We start from the raw sequence: 18,695 nt of genomic DNA, 5'->3' as shown, positions 1-18,695 counted from the left end.
TCTGAAGAGAAATATGGGGGGTATAGCAGAATCCAAGGACTAAATTTTTCCAAGAACCTTCCATCATGGACATACGGACATACTCTTCCCAGTATAAACATTTTTTGGAGCCCTAACATTTATCTGTGCAAGACAAGCCCAGGTACCAACTGAATTTGCACAAATAACAATAATGGGACAAGCTTATTTAGTCAGCAATGTTGCTACTCCCAATTAGCTATCCCACTGTACCAGAGAGGATTGGTAAAAAAAAAAAAAAAAAAAAAAAAAAAAAGTTAATCTTACTAAATAAAAAAAAAAAACTTCAACATCAATGGATTTAGCAAAGTAAGATTTAAAGTATCTTGAAATAGATGTTTCATCATAATCCTTTACCCACTCACAAGAGTCTAACTGAACAAAGTCAGAGCTGAAAGGTAACAGCCAGGAGAAATTGAAGACATTCCCTGTGGTAACTGCATTACTAACAGTTCCTTGGGTCCATCATGCCAAACTCAAGGGAGTTCATTTTATTGACTCATCTCAACGTTTAACAATTAAAAAAATTTTTTTAACATTTATTCATTTCTGAGAGACAGAGAAAGACAGAGCATGAACAGGGAAGGGGCAGAGAGAGGGAGACACAGAATCTGAAGCAGGCTCCAGGCTCTGAGCTGTCAGCACGGAGCCCGTCAACATATAATAATTTAAGAAAAGAGAAGTCTCTATTTGAGCCATAGAACAAAGAAAAAAACTCTTTATTTTTGATTCTGTATTCATGCCAAACATATTACATCTCTAAATTTACAGATAATAAGCAGGTATTTCTAATTTATAATAAAAAAAAATAGCACCTTTTCATATTGTTTGCATGTTTTACAGTCTTTCCACAGATACTTTGTCACATTGAGCAGCTATAAATTTGACCAAACCAGGAATCTAATAATCCTTATTGTCTATTTTCTGTTTCACTTCCAAAATCCAACCTATTTTCAAGATCCTCATCTTTGCCTCCTAAGCATCTCTGAATGTGCTTAGTTCTCTCTATCCCTGGGGCCATCTAGCAGGCTAAGTCCCTGTTACATCTAACCAGGATTACTAACACACCCTACTAAAAAAACTTGCTGGGTGCAATCTTGCCCCATTCAGGTAATTCTCTATTCTGAAATCACAGCTATCTTTTCAGAACACAAACAAGTCATGATTGGATTTCATGATCTACTTCAAATTCTTACTATGTCCCTTAGGAGAAGGCTATCTCAAGTGTGGGCCACAAACCTGCAGCATCAGCAACACATAGAGCATATTACAAATGCAGGAAAGCAACTTTCACTTCAGACCTATGGATTAAGACTCCAGGCTGGAGTAAGATTACTAGATGTTTTGAATACACATGTCCTGCATCAGGATACAATCCAAATTTTTCTACAAGGCTCACAAGGGTCTTCATGAAGAAGCTCCCATTTACCTTTCCTGCTGTTTCTCTCAATAACCCCCATCCACCCAATGAAGACGCTGAGGTCCCTGCCATCTTTTCCACATAACCCTAACTCCTTCCTTGGTGACCCAAATCTTTTAAAAATTATTGTCAAAACAAAACAAAAAGACCTGACTTGGTGGACTGAGAGGTTTCAATGAGGTACTTGAATGACCCCTCTACTTCTTTATTGTAGAACAACTCTCAATATCGTGATAGTCTGTGTCCTCTGGAATACCGAAAGCACTCCAAAAATAGAAACACAGTTTAAATCACTTACTGTTGTGTACAGCACACCAAAAAATAACATGCATTCATGTACAATACATACGTATTCAAAAGTTGAAAGCAAAAAAAAAAAAAAAAGTCTATCTCATAGCCCAGTTGGGTATTTTTTTACCCTGCCCAACTATGCAGAAGCATAATTTTGTGTGTTTTTTGTTTGTTTTGGTTTGGGTTTTTTTGTTTTTGTTTTTAACTTAAAGGAAACCTGAATCTGGAAACCTAGGCGGAATATTGTAGAATAATGTACTCAGAAACTTGGGTCCATCAATCTTAACCACTACCGCCTTCACAATAAAGCTGGGATTGGCAATTAGGGAAGAGGAGACAATCCAAAAAGTAGTATCTCTGAAAATAAATTCAAAGCCAGGTGGACGGTCTATGAAGTTGTTAATCTTTTTTTTTAAAATATACTTAATGTTTATTTTTGAGAGATAAAGAGACATAGCCTGAGCGGGGGGTGGGGTGGGCAGGGAGAGGAGTCACAGAATCTGAAGCAGGCTCCAGGTTCTGAGCTGTCGGCACAGAGCCTACACGGGGCTTGAACCCACAAATTGCGAGATTGTGACCTGAGCCGACGTCAGATGTTTACCGGATTGAGGCACCCAGGCATCCCAGAAGCTGTTAATCTTAAAGTGGCAGTCAACATGGGCACTGACATTCATATTAGTGGGACAGACAGGGAGTCAATCGTATGGGAGCAAGCTGGTTAGTGGGACAGACAACAGGCAAAATTGCACTGAATATAGTATATAGCTTATAAAGAGAAGTCTGCAGCCATACCTGCAGAAGGTATGGTTTGGGGCACCTGGGTGGCTCAGTTGGTTGAGCGTTGGACTTCGGCTCAGGTCATGATCTCACAGTTCATGAGTTTGAGCCCCACATTGGGCTTGCTGCTGTCACAGCCTGCTTCAGGATCTGAAGCAGATCCTCTGTTCCCTTCTCTCTGCCCCTCCCCACTTGTACTCTGCCCAAAATAAATAAAAATTAAAAAAAAAAAAAAGGTATGGTTCAAGGAGCGAAGAACCCAACTGTTCAAAACGTTATGCTTTTCTGTTCTCTTTCAAGGCTATTTTCTCTTCCTCCTCATTTCATTCCTTTCATGTATAGTTTCCACTTAATGCAGAGGAAAATTTCACATTCCAAGTAATTTGCCTTTTTAAAATGCTGTATCCTCTATATAGCTCTGTGGATAAGGAATTACTGGACTTCCAGAGTGGATGCTAGGAAAATCAGTGTCAATAAGCCAAGCTAGTAATTATCAGTATCTAGACAGAAATTGTGGCAGTCAAGGTGGAAAAGATGGGACACATTTGACTGACATTACAAGGTAGGGTTGTCAAAGTAGACTATGAACTGGAATACAGCCTCATTGGTCATCTTGTTTAATACCACAGTATCTGATGTTTCTAATACATGGCTGAGGAAACTTTAAAAATAAAGTATTCTCTTCCTGGGCCAGCGCTCAACCAGCAGGACGTAATTCAGGCAGGGCCCTAAAGATGGTGAAGCCTAAAGGTGAAAAGCCACGCCACTTCTTTTCTATGTCTCTCAGACTCTCCTTAGGCTGGAGGTTAATTCATATGTGAAGGACCAGCTATGGGAGCTGAATATAATAGCAGCCAAGGAAACTGAAGTTGACGGTCATCAGAAAGCTATTACAATCTTCTGTTCTTTCTATTCCTCAACTGAAATCTTTCTAGAAAAAAAGTCTGTTAAGTCCATGAGTTGGAGAAAAAGTTGAGTGGGAAGCACATTGTCTTCAATGCTCAGGAGAATATTTACTAAGCCTACTTGAAAAAGCTACATAAAAAAAAAATAAATGCATTCAAGAAACCACACTCTGACAGCTGTGTACATGTGGTCCTAGAGGATGTAGCCTCCCAAGTTACGCTGGGCAAGAAAATTGAAAATGGATGCCATGCAGCTCACAAAGGTTTATTTAGATAATGCATGGCAGAATGATGTGGAACATTAAGTTTCAACTGTTTTTCGTGTAAGAAGGTCGTGCAAAAGATGCTCATTTTAAATCCCCAGAGTTTCAGCTGTAAAAAAAAGATGACAAAATATCATTCACACAAAACCCAGAAACATTTATAAGAAACATCTTATTAACACCTCCTTATTACTGCATTAATATCATGTGCACTCAGCAAAGACCAAACGCCAACTCTGGAAGTAAGGCCCAAGGTCGAAGGTAAGGCCTACTTTAAAAGTAACCTGAAACAAATTGAAACCAAGTCCTTAAAGATTAGCAAAGCACATTTTGAAAATTGACATCCCAAGTAACAGGGGCTTGAGAAACTTCCCTAAGCTTTCCAAAGATTCTAAGAAAGCATTAAATCAAGACTACACAAGTCCTAAATGTTCAATTAATAATTTAACTGCATGCTCAAAAGAAAAAAACCTTAGCGTTTGTACAAAATGTTTTCTCAGTAATGTGCTTTCCACATGAAAAAAAAAAATGCAAGAATTACAATAAGTATTGTTAAACATAGCTAAAACAAACAAACAAAAAAAACCCACAGTCAGTAGATACCTAACCTAAATTGGCTAAGATGGTAAATTTATTAGACAATATTTAACACAGGAAGTATAAATACGCTCAAAGAACTAGAGGAAAGGATGTTCTCATAAGTAGAGGAAAATACAGTCTTCATAAATAAACAGGAAATAGAAGCTGAAATACAAAAATTATCAAAACTAACCAAGAAAACTCTACTTCTGTCCATCAGTGGTTAATTTTGAGAGGATTTCACTTTCTCTGTAAGTAGAAAACCTAACAAAATACATAAAACAAGTGATATGTATACATTATACATTTGTTACTTCAACATTACATTGTTTACCTTCATTGCCTTTTTAATTTTTTTTGAAATGTTAGTTTTTATTTACTTTTGAAAGAGAGAGACAGAGCAAGCAGGAGAGGGACAGGGAGACACAGAATCTGAAGACAGGCTCCAGGCTCTAAGCTGTCAGCACAGAGCCTGATGTGGGGCTCAAACCCATGAACCTTGAGACCATGACCTGAGCCGAAGTCAGACATTTAACAGACTGAGCCACCCAGGTGCCCACCTTCATTGCATTTTTAAAAGCACCATTTCAGGCAGCCCTTATTAAAGCAGACTGTGTTAAGACTTTTAGATATAAAATATAAATATTGACTAGAAAGTTCCAATTGTATTTTTATATAAGTAATAAAAAATTTCTCATTTTTTCTAGAGCAGTATACCTTATAGGTAATATAATTTCTCTTTCTCCTGTCAAGTATAACCTTTTACTTCCAGAGGAATTTAAGTGTGTCTTTAAGACAAATACTCTGGGGCCTTAAAGTAGGAAACAAAGAAATTGGCTGCGATCAGTAAAAATAGCAATTGTTGATTTAAAAGTGAAATTTCTAATTTGTCAATTCTAGGTCTTAAATCCATTTTTCTTAAAATGTTAGCATGAAATATAAAGGAACCAAGATTATTTCATAAAAAAGTACAGAATATTTAAACGATATTAGAACAGAATTTGGAATAAGTATTTGAAATAAGTATTTTAATAACTTAAGTTCCCATAGTGTATTTTAAATATCTAATCTTAAGCAAATTTTAAATAAAAATTATAGCACATGTAAGGATGATGCTTTTTGAGAAAAAAAAACCCATTGTTCTTATTAATTCATTCATTCAACAATATCTATTGTTGAATAACTACAATGCTCTTGGCATTGTTGGAGATGCTTGTAGATGAACATACTAGAGAAAGATCTCTTCCGGCACATACCTTATATTCTACCATGGAGAGAAAGAAGTGATTTGTACACATGATAGATTAGTAAAGTAACAGTCTAGTAGTTAATAAGTGATTTGAGAAAAAGTATAAAGAAAAAGTAAACCAGAGTACGAAAGATCAAGAGTGCCAGGGTTGTTTACGTGTAAAATCATCTTAGCAAATCCACTGTAGGTATTTTTTCCAACATACCAGTACTTTAATAAAACATTTTATAGTGCAAATATAGGGCAAATCCTTAGATCCTATCTTAAGAATGCAATATCCAGAGGCTACCTCTGACCCAAGGTTTATTACAGAACAAACATTCCTTTAAATTGCCATCTCTTTTGGAATTTCAGCTAAACAATGTTCACTGCTCCATGCCTTATATATCATGTGAAATAATTTTAAGAGCCATTCTATTAAAATTTAAGAAATATCTAACTTTTCTGGGAACCTTTTTTCGGGTAAAACAGAATTTTCAGGTAAAGCTAGAATTGTATCACCATCTATTGCACTATGCAGAAAACCAAAAAATCCTTAGATATTAGCCAGTTAAAGGTTAAAAGTAAACGATTACCTTGTACCAGAGGATAGTTTGTAATATTATTTATAGTCATATATATATATGTATGTGTATAAACATTATTTAATGCTGAAATTTACAAAATGGTCAATAGCTATAGTTTACTACCTTCATTTTTAATACCTATAATTTTTATTAATTTTTAGTACTGCTTAATTGCAAACCCGAGTAGACTTCGAAGCTGCTCAGCTTAATAATATCCCTGCTTCAAGGGTACTATTGGTTCACAGATCCACAACAGCCAAGAACATGGGTGTTTATTAATGTGCCCTGGGAGTAGTCATTTGCCTGTTGAGTCAGCTACCAAAGAAGAGGCCCAATCCTTCTGAAAAGAAGCTGTTTTAGGTACCACAGTGATAGCTCAGTAGAATGTTCATACTCTAATAAACTTCAACCCAGAGGGCGCCTGATCCAAAGGCACTCCTCCACCTGCAGAAGTTAGACAAGTCAGGCATCATTAATTTCTGCTCTCCACAGCCCAGAACCCTCAGATGGCTTCAAGGTAGCATCAGTCATTAAATTTTTTTTAAAAATGGTTTTACCAAAACATAAAAGAACTAGTCTTTATAAGCTTTATAAAATTATTAAAAGCTTTTGAAATTTAATAATGGAAAGAAACCTTTGAGAGAACCAAACGTACCCCGATTATATTAAATAGGGCACATTGAACACAACAAAACTAGAAGCCCTACATGTCCACAAATAAGCAGCTGAAAATCTGAAAATGTGGCCTCCTCCCACTTAGCTGTACCCCCACTATACTCCACCCGCCTTGAGGTCTTTACACTTATTTGGTTTTAATTTTGCCTTCTTATACACCTGTTAATAATAATAATGAAACAGCACCGTAAAGCAGTTGAATGGGTCAGCAGGCAAGTAGAAGATACTGATGTCTAACAGAACACATCAAGAGGCTCCTGGGTGGCTCAGTCATTTAAGGGTCCAACTTCAGCTTGGGTCATGATCTTATGGTTCGTGGTTTCAAGCCTGGTGCCTGCTTCAGATTCTGTGTCTCCCTGTCTCTTTGCCCCCTCCCCTGTGTGCGCTCTCTCTCAGAATATTAAAAAAAAAAAAACAAAAAAACAAACAGACCATGTCACAATGACAAAATGGACAAAATGACATTATTCTTGAGATCCTGGTCACACAAACACACCCAGGTTCCTCATTCTTCTGTCACTTTTACCTTCGCTATAAATAGATATGAGGTTAACTTGTCAACTCAAGTTAAACTTCTAAACGCTCATGTTTATTTCCATAATTATACCTCATGCTTATTTCCATACTTTCTTCAGGGGCACCTGGGAAGCTTAGTCGGTTAAGGGTCATACTCTTGATTTCAGCTCAGGTCATGATCTCAGGGTCATGAGATCAAGCCCTATGTCTGGTTCCTCTACTGGGCATGGAGCCTGCTTAAGATTCTCTTTCTACCCCTCCCCCCACTCCGCTGGCACACGTGGTCACTATTAAAAAAAAAATCCTTTAAAAAAATGGAAAACTCTTGAACAACTGTCAAGGCTACAGACTACAGACTACAAAAGGTACATAAGGAAGGGTTGCGTTAAATCACACTTTAAATGAAGGCCAATTAAAACACAGGTATTAGAAATTAAGTTACTTATGCTTTGACTGTGGATCAACAAACTCCTAGGCACGAGGATGAATGGCTTAGGTATGTCCTAGCATATACTCTCTTGAAAACTTGGAACTTGCTTTACCCAAAGGGAAGAAAAAAATGGAAAAAATTTAAAAAAATGGAAAACTCTTGAACAACTGTCAAGGCATTTCTTGTGTTGCCCACAAAAAGTTCAAGACCTATTTTATGTTCTGCATTCCATGTACAATTTAGCAAGGAATTCAAGAGGTACAAAATTAGTTCCTTAAAACTAATTGTACAGGGCAAGAAACTTAGGTTACAAACAAGACTAGAAGCTGGTTGGGTGAGGTAAGACAGGTACGTCATTCTCCCCTCTCCAACCGAGAGATGGCTACTAAAAGAGGTGCACAAATTTAATTCAAATGCAGGCTTCCCATAGCTTTGGGTGTCATTCCAAATGCAAGCAATAGCACCTCTCTCACTGATTCCATGGAAATTTGTACCTCTACCAAGTCTTTCTGTTTTCCCTCATGCTTAGTTCTTACTGTTTCTTCTACTCAACTGTCATCAGCTTTACTTCAAGGATAATATAACCTCTTTAACTGTCGCAGTCAATACAGTACTTTTCACCCAGAAGACACTAAGAAGTGTTCACTGAATGAAAATGGTAAGTTAGAGGACCCCGACCTGAGGCGCTCCTCAGTCACCAAATGTTCCCAGATTGCTTTTTAAAGGGCTGAGTATCATCTTCGGCAAAATAAAATACCAACTGTTTTATGGTTAAAAAAAAAAAAAAAAAAATTAATTTCAGCAACTTGCCTAGGAATTCTAAGACACTAAACAACATACAGCACTTGACGATTACCAAACTACATGAAATAGGGAATATTCCCTTTGCCTAAGAACCTCGACTGCATAGGTCATTCCAAACATATATTAATCACTGCTTATACCCTAAAGGTACTTTTCTCAAAATGTGTGCTCCTAACTCCTTCTAGTTTCAAAAGATTTACACATCAAGACAGACTACAAAAGGTACATACGGAAGGGTTGCGTTAAATCACACCTTAAATAAAGGCCAATTAAAACACAGGTATTAGAAATTAAGTTACTTATGCTTTGACTGTGGATCAACAAACTCCTAGGCACGAGGTTGAATGGCTTAGGTATGTCCTAGCATATACTCTCTTGAAAACTTGGAACTTGCTTTACCCAAAGGGAAAAAAAAAATTTTTTTTTTTTTTTTTTAAGTTTACTGACTTATTTTGAGAAAGACAGAGACAGCATGAGCAGGGAAGGGCAGAGAGAGATAGGGAGAGAGAGAGAATCCCAAGCAGGCTCCACACGGTCAGGGCAGAGCCTGAAACGGGGCTCAAACTCACAAGACCATGAGATCATGACCTGAGCAGAGGTCACGACTGAGCCAGGTGCCTCCAAGTGAAGAAAATATTTCAAGGACCAGCCAAGTTTCATTGCCTTTAAGGAAAGAGAAAATTAGAAAGAAATTAATGGTTTTGGGAAATGTAACTGACCAGGAGGGCAAGTGATTTTATAAATTACTTAAACACCATCTGTTGCAGGTGGCAGAGGGAGGCAGTGCCAAGAGGCAGCGGGAGTCGTCTGTTTTCAGAAGTCAGTAATGAGGCTCTATCGGGAAGTGATCTTAAACACTCAAGCTGGAGAAGGGGAAGACATTTTTGTTATGAGTAACTGATACCAAGAAAAAATTTTTTCGTGTCAAAAAAACAACACTGGGGCACCTGGGTGGCTCAGTCAGTTGAGCATCCAACTTCTGCTCGGGTCATGATCTCACCATTTGTGGGTTCATGCCCCACGTCTGGCTCTGTGCCGACAGCTCGGAGCCTGGAACCTGCTTTGGATTCTGTGTCTCCCTCTCTCTGCCCCTTCCCATCTCACACTCCCGTGTCTCTCTCAAAAATTTAAAAACAACAACAACAACAAAAAAACACACCACCACCACCAGCAGGCTTATCTCAGAGAGAAGTAGCATAAAAAACAGGGCCTTGTCAGAATCAGTGTTGGATATGATCTCACTAGATATTGAAGTTTGCAGATGGCCATAGTAAACACCTCTGGACATTCAAGTGTGTAACTGATGAGAGAGTGCTCCAGAGCTATACGGATACAAACAGTCCAAGCAAGGTCAAGTTAGTGGGTATACTAATATATAGAGAAGGAAGTGAATACAACTCCAGAGTCCATCAGCCTTAGTAAATCAGAATAGGGATCATTTCCATCCTTGCTAGCACCTGAACCTGACAGTGGACAGTGGTCATTAAAGTCATCAAGCAGACACGAGGGGAAGGAAAATGGAGACCCATCACAGAGAACCCCATCTGTACCCTATCAAATACAATGAAAAAGGGATTATTTAAGCAGTAATAGCATTATACTTCTTTTCATTATAGATTTGTTTTTAACTGAACTATTAACTACTGAAAAAATGTTCAAGTTTTATAGAGATGCATGTATGTTGATGATCAATGAGGATCATCAGTGTATTTTGGCTCTTCAAGTAATTTTTTGACACTGTTATGACAGTAATCAAGCCCTCCCACAATAATCTTTTGATGCCTCTGCCAGAGACAGAGCCCAGACCTAGATGGAAAAGATCATTTAATCCAAATCGTGGAAAGACATAAAGCAAAGCTTAAAGGTTGTACCTCTTCTTTGGTTAATAGCCTGTAAAATTTTATACAATTAATAAAAATGTTGCTTTGTTTGATGTGAGTCCTCTCTTTACCCCTAGAAATACATGTTTTATATGTTAAAAAAAATGTATTAAGAAAAAAAAAAAGTTTCCCCAAGAGTCACCTTTCCTCTATCCACCCAGTGAAGTGAAAACACGTCCTGCCTGTTTGAGTGCCCAGAGTATGCGTCCTGCTGTTTCATGGTTATTTAATTATGTAATGACTCATCAACTTCTCATTTAGTCACAGAATTATAAAAAAGCAATCATCATGAAATCAACACTGAGGATAAGTTATACCAAGGGGCAGGATTTAGCAACGTTCTATTGCTGTTTTTCTTCTCTGTTGGCCCCTAAGCCTAGCATTCTGGATGTTGGTCAGGAATCACTCACCAGTGAGACTGATGAAGAATTTTCAAGATGTGTTGATGGAACATTGGAATATTCTCCGTTTACCTCTGCCTGCTGGCATTTTTCTGCATCTGCTTATGGTCTTTAAGACAAAGAAGGTTATTTTAAAATCCTAAGACAGTTTTAGAAATGCTATGGCAATGAAAATGAAGTCCTATTCAGATTACTCTATGCAGTAGACAGCAGTAATAATCTTGATTGTGTCCTGGCTGAGACACAAATTAGGCCATTCTTCTCAAGTGGTGCATTAGGCAGAGTTGGGGGCCAAGTATAAAACCCAAGAAATTGAGCCTGCAACTACTACCATTAAGAAACCCATGTCCACGAGAACATCGGCTACCGGCAGGTAAACAAACAACTATGGAGGCAAGTCACTAACAAGCAACACAAAAATAAATCAACTTGTAAGAGTCAAGAGAATTGTAGGTGGTCACGAGGGAATTAGAGACTAATAATTGTCTCCAACTGTGAAAGTCCATGGAAATATACTAATGAAAATAAAGTCCACAAAGGAGTTAAAATGGAGGTAAAAGCCAAACTACCCAGAGGAACCCCTGAATAGCCCCAGCTCAGTGCATGCAGCATAAAGCGCAGGAATGAAAGGAGTAAAATAAAATACAAGTTTTCCTATCATGTCTGTCTACAGAGCAAATACACCAGCCAAGTACACACATACACATAGCTTACCTCCCTCTTGCAGCATAAGACACTCTTAGCTTCTTGCAAAGATCTGTGCAGAGTATCAAGAGCTGCCTGGAAAATGCTGCAGTACTTTTGTGGGTGTGGATATTCCAGAAGAAGTCCTCATTCTGGCATGTGGGGAACTCCTAATTTACAAGGCAGTTCTCTGGCTCCGACCACATGAACTGTTAGTCAATAAGACTTAACTCAGAGAAATACAGACAGACAGCCTTTACACTCAGCATTCTCATTCAGGGGAGAGTCCTAATGAGTAAAGCACATGTACATATACCACAGAAACCCGTACCAAATACTTGCTATCATCAGGTTTTTGTTTTTTTTGTTTTTTTTAGGATTTTATTATTTTTAAGTAATCTGTATACCTAACGTGGAGCTTGAACTCACAACCCAGATATCAAGGGTTGCATGCTCTACTGACTGGGCCAGCCTGGTGCCACATTTTTTTTTTGTTTTTTCTTTTTTCAAGATTCTATCATCACGGTTTTAGATTTCTAAATTTGAGCAAATAAGGACTCATTATTGGCCATATGAAGATACTCAGTAACAAAGAAGAGTAAGATAAACAAAAGTGATCATGATTAATAAGCAATTCAACAATAAAAAGATTTTATGTAATAAGCCGTCCAGATTCTATATATCTTAGCATATATCGCATCTTAAAATGCAATTTGTTCATCAGGCCTAGAATGGATACGGTCCAAATGAGAATAGGAATCAACACACTCTAAAATGTCTGTCTTCAAATAAAAATCTCCTGACTATATTCAATAATAGAAATAACTAAATGTTTGGAGAGATTTGGGTATTTCTTTTTGAAAAGTAAAGGGTTTTAAATACAATTTTTACAAAATTTTTTAACCAAATCTGAAGCAAATTAAACTGTGATCTGATTTTTGAGCAATAGAGTAGGAGAAACTAATATTCACCTGACTTGTATGCTTAGAATGTAAGAAATAGGATCCTTGCACCTATATAAATTTTGCAGTAGAGTATACATGATAATAATGCCCTGGATTTATTGCTTTTCTACATTTAGCTTCAATCCACAGACAAGGCCCAGAAGACAGTGTTGATAGCAAAAACAAAATGTGTTAAGTATTTGTATCAATTTCCTGTCATTTGGAGCCATTTATTTTTCATTGTTCTGTAACAAATTAACTAAAATCTCCCAATTGTTAGAGGCCATTTGCAGTTCTTAACTATGTGATGCTCTCCCAACAGGGGGCTTACTTTTTCCAATCCACCAGGAACATCTCCCTTCTGTCTCACAGAGCAGAGCAGTCACAGGATGGACTATGCCATCACCTTCACTGCTGTCCCCTTCTATTCATGAGCCCTGCCCTCATTCAAGGCGAGGAGACTATTTAACTCCGCCCACCACACTATTTAAAAGTGGGCACTGGTTCAACCTAATGACTGGTTTCCAAAGAATCAAGTAAGAACAAGAAAAATAACTTGACAGTAGAGACACCTGACCAACACTACTGTAACCAAGGATGAAAACTAGTATCACCAGGGATTTCGTGGGCATGTCATGTGGCCCTGACGGGACGTGGACATTTCACTCCTGTGGTATTCTTCCTCAGATCTCGTAATGCTAATATAATCCTGAGAAAAAGCACGATTCTTCTGAACATCCAACAGCACTCAAAGCCCTCAACGTCATTGAAAACAAGGGAAAAACCAAGAAATTGTTGCAGACTCAAGAAAAGTAAGGAAACAGGAGTAAATTCAATTGCAGTAATCCTGCATTGGAAACTCAAACAAGAAAGGGACAGTAAGCAAACTAGGGAAATACACATCGAGTCTGGTATTTATTTATTAGTGATGTACCAATGTTGGTTTCTCATTTTTGACAACTGTACAAATGATGAAGAATTTAACAGTAGTGAGAAATGTACTTTCTACCTCTGCAATGTTTCTACAAATCTAAAACTCAAAATAAGTTCATATAAAAAATATGTTGTTAGTCACTACTATTTACATCTGACATAGTAGACACATAAGGGAAATTGCTTAAAGGTGACAGAGGATACACATACGATATTAAGTTTAAAATATACTCAACAGAAGAGATAAATTACTCATAACTTTTGGAGAAAGGTGAACAGGGTGGGTGGGTGCAGTTAAGTGCATATACAAGGTTATCAGTAGTCATTTGCAAAGGAATGTAATTGGCTTGAAAATCAGTTTGGCAGTTTCTAGTACATCTCTGTGATTGTACTACTTACAACAGAGTAATTCCATTCCTATTAATCTACCTAATGGACATCTGAGCATATGTCCACCAAGAAGATATACCAAGATCGTTTGAAGCAGTCCTATTCAATGTTCCTTAATATCAGGGCCGCTAAAAAACTATTCAACAACAGGCAAAACTCTATTGTATTAGATGCCAGAACAGAATTTACTTTCAAAGGGAGGGAAAAAAAGAGGACAGAAAAACACAGAGTGCTTCTCAAGAACTGATCATCTATTTCTCAATTTGCTGATTATGCAAGTTTGGCCACTTTGTGAATTCATTTAGACATTCAGGTATGATATGCATACTTTTCTGGATATCAGCTATTAAAAAACGTTGATTTTTTTTTTTAGGAATTGGGGTGGAAAAGAAAGGAGCAGGCATGTTGTTGGGTTAAAAGATTTTAAAATATTTTTCAAATCTGCATTTTAAAATTCATGTCAATTTTTACTTTTTTTTTTTTAATGTTTATTTTTGAGAAAGAGAGAGAGAGAGAACACGCACACATGCGAGGGAGGGGCAGAGAGAGAAGGAGACACAGAATGCAAAGCAGGCTCCAGGCTCTGAGCTGTCTGCACAGAGACCCAATGCGGAGCTCGAACTCACGAACCGCAAGATCATAACCTGAGCTGAAGGTGGACGCTTGTTCAAACGACTTAGCCACCCAGGCACCCCCTGGTTGACCTTTTTATCTCCAGCATAAAACATGGCACCTACTAATAGTACATACCCCAACATCTATGGAATGAGCCAGTTAATGAAGGCAAGACTAAGAGGCAACTTGAGAGTAACCGGGAAATCAAGTGCACTGAGAATATGAAGTAGCTTCAACAGAGAAGCAAAAATCCTAGGCATATATGATTAACCCGGAAAATAAACATTCATTTGTATTTGACTTAAAGATATGAAGGGAACCATCACACACCTATTAGAGTGACCGAAGTACAAAACAAAGACACCACCATGAGCTGATAGAGGTAGGCATCAGCAGGAATTCTCTAGCTCACTGTTGGTAGGGATGTGAAATGGTATAGTCACTTCGGCAAAACATTTGCCTATTTTTCTTTTTTTACAAAACGAAACATATTCTTACGTATGATCTAGCAAATGCATCCCTAAGTTACCTTAAGGAGTCGACAATAAATGCCTACATGAAAACTGTACATCGATCTTTATAGCAGCTTTATACATAATTATCAGGACTTGGAAGCAAGCAGGTGCCCTTCAGCAGGTGAACTTAATAAAGAAACTCAGACAATAGGATGCATTTGGTGCGGAAAGAAAAGAAAAAAGCAAAGCAAAGCAAAGCAAAGCAAAGCAAAGCAAAGCAAAGCAAAGCAAAGCAAAGCTATCCTGGCCTGAATAGACAAGGAGGGACCTTAAACACATATTACTAAGTTCAAGCAGCAGATCTCAAAAGCCAATCATACTGTAGGAGTGCAACTATATTACTAACTGGAAAAGGCAAAACTAGGCTAACAAAAACATCAGTGGTTGCCACAGGGGGGTGAATGTGGGAGGAAGCGGGGGAGCAAGAAATGACAAGGCAGAACATAGAGGATTTTTAGGGCTGTGAAGGTACCCTATATGTAATTCAACATTTGTCCAAAACCACAGAAAGTAGAACAACAAAAGGGAACCCGAAGATAAACAATGGGCTTTGGGTAATGACGATGTAGGTTCATCCCTGATAAAAATTAAGTCCTTCAGTACCATTCTGGTGAGTGATGTTAGTAATGGGGAACAGGCTATGCATTTTTGTGGCCATGGGGTATAGAAAATCTCTATCTCCCTCTCAAGGTTGTTATAAACCAAAAAATGCTCTAAAAAAATGAAGTCTTGAATAACTTTTCTAGAAAAAAGAGGGCAAAAAAAAAAGCTATGAGGGAAGACAGAAATGGCACTAAAGCTGAAGATTAATACACTAATATTAGAGGACATAAAAATTTTTATCAGGTTCAACAACAGGGAAAATGCATTATATTAGATATAAGAATTTACTTTCAAAGTGAGGAAGAAGGGAGAAAAAAGAAACACAAAGAGTGCTTCTAAAGAATTACTAATATGGGGCACCTGGGTGGCTTGGATCCTGCTTCAGATTCTGTGTCTCCCTCTCTACCACCTGCCCTGCCCCACCCACCTCTGTGTCTCTGTCTCAGCAATAAACATTAAAAAGAATTGGTAATGTTGGATTTCTTAATTTGCTTAACCTCAGGTTTAAGCCTCATCATGTGATATTTACGATTTAAACAATTCCTAACATACATGAGGTCCAACATTGGAACAAGTTATCAAAAATAACTTCTCTCCAGGATCTTTAAAAGGATACAAATTCGTTGCCTTCAGTGGTTTAAAAGTGGCTCTATTTTCTTGAGTCAATGAACCACAGAGACTATTTTGCTAACTATACCCTAAACCACTCTATCACACTGTTGCGTTCGCCCACTGTTTGTCATACGCAGAGGGTCTGAAGAGACAAAGGAAGCATCAGACCACCCCAGATTGATAGGTGGCAGTTGTAACAAACAAAGGAAGTCACAAGTCTTGGCTGGGGTGGCTCCAAGGTGAGGAGGTATCTGCCACCCGCATGCCACAATCTTAGTAGTATGTGTGTGTATATATTTATATTTATATTTATATCTTTGTGTATTATATGTATACATATATGTATCATACACACAGTTGTGTATAGTTCAAGGTCTCAATACCTTACTCTTAAGGTTACATCCTTGAAATGGCCCCCAGCTTTGGCGACAGTGCTGGACCTCCATTCCAGGGACCAGGAGGGGATGAGCTTCCGGGGATCCAACTGTGGGGTCAACTTCTGGTCATGTCATCTCAACGACCCCACCCCCACCCCCGCAACATGTACTTGCTATTCCCAGAGCTGGCTTGTTAGCAGTCTTGATTGACCAAGCCCACCTTTATTCCACGTGTTCCCTATCAGAGCTCATCTCATTCTGACAACTGTAAATGGCACCTCTGACCTAGCCGATTGTGTACTCTTGATCTTTGGGAGAAATGCCAGCTTGTCCATTGTGCACATACCTCATGGACAACTATCCCAGACAACAGTTTGTTGACTGATTATCTAGGAACATAGTTCATTTTAGTAACAAGGGCTCAGGAAGAGAGGGTTGGGGGTCTGACTTGGCACCTGTGTGTGAAAGCATGGACAAGTCTGCTCATCTCCCTAAACGTGGGTTTCCTCAACAGTAACATCAGAGCATTACCCCGATACTCTTTCCTTCTCTAAATGTCAAGGATATGTTTTCATTGTCAAGGGTGAAACATCATCTTCTTTGGTACGTATGGCTGAGTATAACAATACAACTAGCTCAACTCCTACTATTTTGGTACATCCAGGTCTCAAGCAGGTTATGAAAGCACGCCTCTTCTGCCTTATGTTGGTTCCAAGTCTTCATCATGTGGAAACAAAACTACAGTGTCTTACCCCTTTTCCAAGTCACCTGGCTCCATCTGGATGTTTTTCCTCTCCGTGAGATGTATGGTTTCAACAGACAATCTTTTGGAGGATATGAGAAAATCACTCATCAAGGTGAGAATTAGCTTCCCTTAATAATTTACTACCTTTGAACACCTGGGCTTATTGAATTTTGACCTGTAATTTAGGAAGTTTACTTTTCATTCTTCTCGAGATTTTTTTTTTTATGTTTATTTATTTTCAGAGAGAAAGAGCATGCACACATGACCAGGGGAAGGCACAGAGAGAGAATCCAAAGCAGTTTCCACGCTGTCAGCACAGAGCCTGATGCAGGGCTCGAATTCACGAATCATGAGATCATGACCCGAACTAAAATCAACAGTCAGACACTTAACAGACTGAGCAACCCAGGCACCCCTAAGGACTATTTTAAATTTGAAAAATCCCATCAATTTTCCAGTGTTTTGTTCCAAATTAAAAACTCCCAGTGATTGACAGTTTGACATTGTACTCACAAACTCAGATATCAGGTTTAAAAAAAATCAAGAATGAGGCACGTGGGTGGCTTAGTCGGTTAAGCATCCGACTTCAGCTAAGGTCGTGATCTCAAGGTTCGTGAGTTAGGGTCCTACGTGAGGCTCCATGCTGACAGCTCAGTGCCTGGAGCCTGCTTCAGATTCTGTGTCTCCCTCCTTCTCTCTCTGCCCCTCCTTTGCTCATGCTCAGTCTCTCTCTCAAGAATAAACAGTAATAAAAAAAAGTTTTTTTTTAAGCTAGAATGGTAAAGCCTGTCAATTTTGGCTATGAGGAATCCATGTATTTTTTTTTTTTCTGACTTGATGCATCTAGTTAGATAACTACTCAAGTTTCACACACATGGATGGAAGTTCACTATTTCCAAAAAATTAAAAATGGGAAAACCAAAATATTTCCAGTAAGAGCAACCTTACCTATCCTTCTAGTAGAGACCTAAGAAAGCTCAACATTCAACAAGAGCTGATACCATGATGATCAAAAAGGGAAGGGATTCTACTCTTACTAAATACAGGTCCTAAAAACCATCACTTAACTTCTCTTATCGTCAGTGTCCCCATCTGTTCAATGGGCTATTATTAAATTTCAACCACACAGAGTCTTTGAAGGGTTAAAATGTGAGCTCAGAGCTATTGGCATCCTGTTACACTCTGTAGAAATTGAGGGTATTAAGTGAAAGTATACACTTCAGAGCTGGGATGAGAATCACCAAGTTTTGCTCCTAATTATTTACTGCCAATCATCTGACCCAACTGGGCCTCAGGTTCTCTGTCTGCAAAAGAGGGTGATGTATTAGACAGTGTGATTTCTCCATCAACTTCGGAATTTTAGAACTGAATAACTGCAAGCTGGGTAAATTTATCATCTGATGAGTATTTCAGTCTGTGTGAAATCAATGTAGCCTCACAAAGCCTGCCAGGGACAGGACTTAACCCAGGGTACTTTCCACCCAGCCATCTCAGAGTCTATAG

The 18,695-nt window shown here is 38.3% G+C and overlaps 1 long non-coding RNA gene across 1 annotated transcript; it reads right to left on the bottom strand.

Annotated features, from left to right (window-relative positions):
* Positions 1–250: 250 nt before the first annotated feature.
* LOC113604570 (uncharacterized) lies at positions 251–7,130 on the bottom strand. Its single transcript, XR_003426549.2, has 2 exons — positions 4,447–7,130; positions 251–3,783 (listed from the first exon to the last, which is right to left on the bottom strand). It is a non-coding gene; the product is annotated as an uncharacterized LOC113604570 (long non-coding RNA).
* Between the last annotated feature and the right edge of the window lie 11,565 nt (positions 7,131–18,695).

Source organism: Acinonyx jubatus, chromosome A1 (assembly GCF_027475565.1).
Source record: "Acinonyx jubatus isolate Ajub_Pintada_27869175 chromosome A1, VMU_Ajub_asm_v1.0, whole genome shotgun sequence".
Taxonomy (NCBI): domain Eukaryota; kingdom Metazoa; phylum Chordata; class Mammalia; order Carnivora; family Felidae; genus Acinonyx; species Acinonyx jubatus.
This window is presented reverse-complemented; position numbering and strand designations above follow the sequence as displayed.